General features: G+C 40.8%; 1 non-coding gene across 1 annotated transcript; it reads right to left on the minus strand.

The window, feature by feature from the left end:
* Positions 1-211: 211 nt before the first annotated feature.
* LOC127125047 (small nucleolar RNA R71) lies at positions 212-318 on the minus strand. Its single transcript, XR_007804513.1, has one exon. It is a non-coding gene; the product is annotated as a small nucleolar RNA R71 (small nucleolar RNA).
* Positions 319-1979: the final 1661 nt, after the last annotated feature.

Genomic DNA, 1979 nt, shown 5'->3' on the forward strand with positions numbered 1-1979 from the left:
AAATCAACATTTAAAAGTCTTTATCCAACTGGCCGACACCTTTAAATCCAACGATGCTTCACCTGATGCGATTTGTTTAAGATTATTTCCTTTCTCCCTTAGGGATAGAGCACGTTCATGGTTAGATTCACTTCCAGCTAATTCAATAACTACCTGGGAAGACCTTAGGAGAGTATTCCTTGCTAGATATTTTCCCCCCAGTAAGATTGTTGTTCTTCGAAACCAAATAACTAGATTTACTCAAAACCAAGGAGAATCACTTTTTGAAGCTTAGGAGAGATATAAAGAGTTGTTAAGAGTCTGTCCACACCATGGCCTAGAACAATGGCTGATCGTTCATACCTTCTACAATGGACTCCATTATAACACAAAGATGAACATCGACATTGCCGCTGGTGGCGCGCTGATGAACAAACCTTACCCTGAAGCTTGTGACCTAATTGAGGATATGGACCAAAACCATTACCAATGGGGAACTGAACGAGCATCAATAGAGAAAAAGGAGACCCAAGGTGGAATACATGAGATATGCTCTATGGACATGATGCAAGCGAAAATGGACGCTTTAGCCCTTAAGGTCGAACATATTTCTACAAACACTAACACCGCAGCGGTAGTCCACACAGAGTGTGAACTTTGTGGATCTAAAGGACATAAATCGGCGGAATTTAACCTTTTGAGCGACCTGAACACCGACCAAGTGAATTACGCCCAAGGTAACCCATTTTCAAACACCTACAACCCTGGATGGAAGAATCACCCGGATTTTTCCTATAAAAACCAGAACCCTATCCAAAATTATGCACCTCAAAGACCACAAGGTTATCAAGCCCAAAAACCAAATTAACCTATGCAACCTGTGCCCCAGAAGCCTAACCTTGAGAAGATCATGGAGAGCTTTATATCAGGCCAGACTCAGCAAAATAAAGAATTCCTAAACCAGAACATTCACGTAAACGAACTGATAACGCAATTAGGGACCAAGGTTGATCAGATAATCACTCACAACAAGATGCTTGAAACCCAAATCTCGCAGGTAGCACAAAACCAAGCCCCACAAACTGCACCTGGAGGAAAATTCCCTGGACAACCTCAACTCAACCCTCGAGGGCAAGCTAACGCTATCGCATTACGAAGTGGGACCATTTACGAAGGGCCTCGTAACCCAGCAATGATCGAGTCCAAAGCTTCTAAAGAAAATATACCTACCAACCAAGGAGAGGAATCGGTGGAACCCGAAAAACAAACCGACCAAGAAGGAGAAGCCAAGGATAAAACTTACAAACCACCACCCCCATACAAACCACCAATCCCATATCCGCAAAGACTTAAACAAACCAAAATTAATAACCAATACCAAAAGTTTATAAAAGTAATAAAGAAGATTCATGTAGATATTCCTTTCACCGAATCCATCACCCAAATTCCATTTTACGCCAAATTTCTCAAAGACATCTTAACCAACAAGCGTAGGCTTGACGATCCCAAACCCTTGGAATTCAATTTTATTTCCGAGAATAAAATTGCTAAGAAGGAGAAAGACCCTGGGAGTTTTTCTATACCTTGCATTCTAGGGAGTCATGTGATCGACAAAGTTTTCCTAGACTTAGGCGCTAGTGTGAGTTTAATGCCCTTAGCTGTGTGTAAAAGGTTAAACTTAGGAGAATTACATCCAACTAAGATGTCCCTCCAATTAGCCGATAGGTCTGTTAAGTACCCTATAGGCATTTTAGAAGACATCCCAGTTAGGATCAGTCAACTTTATATCCCAACAGACTTTATGGTCATGGATATCAAGGAAGACGACGATATCCCTATCCTTTTAGGTAGACCATTTTTATCAACAACCAGAGCTATAATAGATGTTAAAAGAGGAAAATTAACTTTCGAAGTAGGGGATGAAAAGATAGAGTTTATTCTTTAAAAGTTCGTGATGGCACCAATAATAGGAGACGCATGTTATGCGATTGATATCATAG

This window comes from Lathyrus oleraceus, chromosome 2, assembly GCF_024323335.1.
Source record: "Lathyrus oleraceus cultivar Zhongwan6 chromosome 2, CAAS_Psat_ZW6_1.0, whole genome shotgun sequence".
NCBI lineage: Eukaryota > Viridiplantae > Streptophyta > Magnoliopsida > Fabales > Fabaceae > Lathyrus > Lathyrus oleraceus.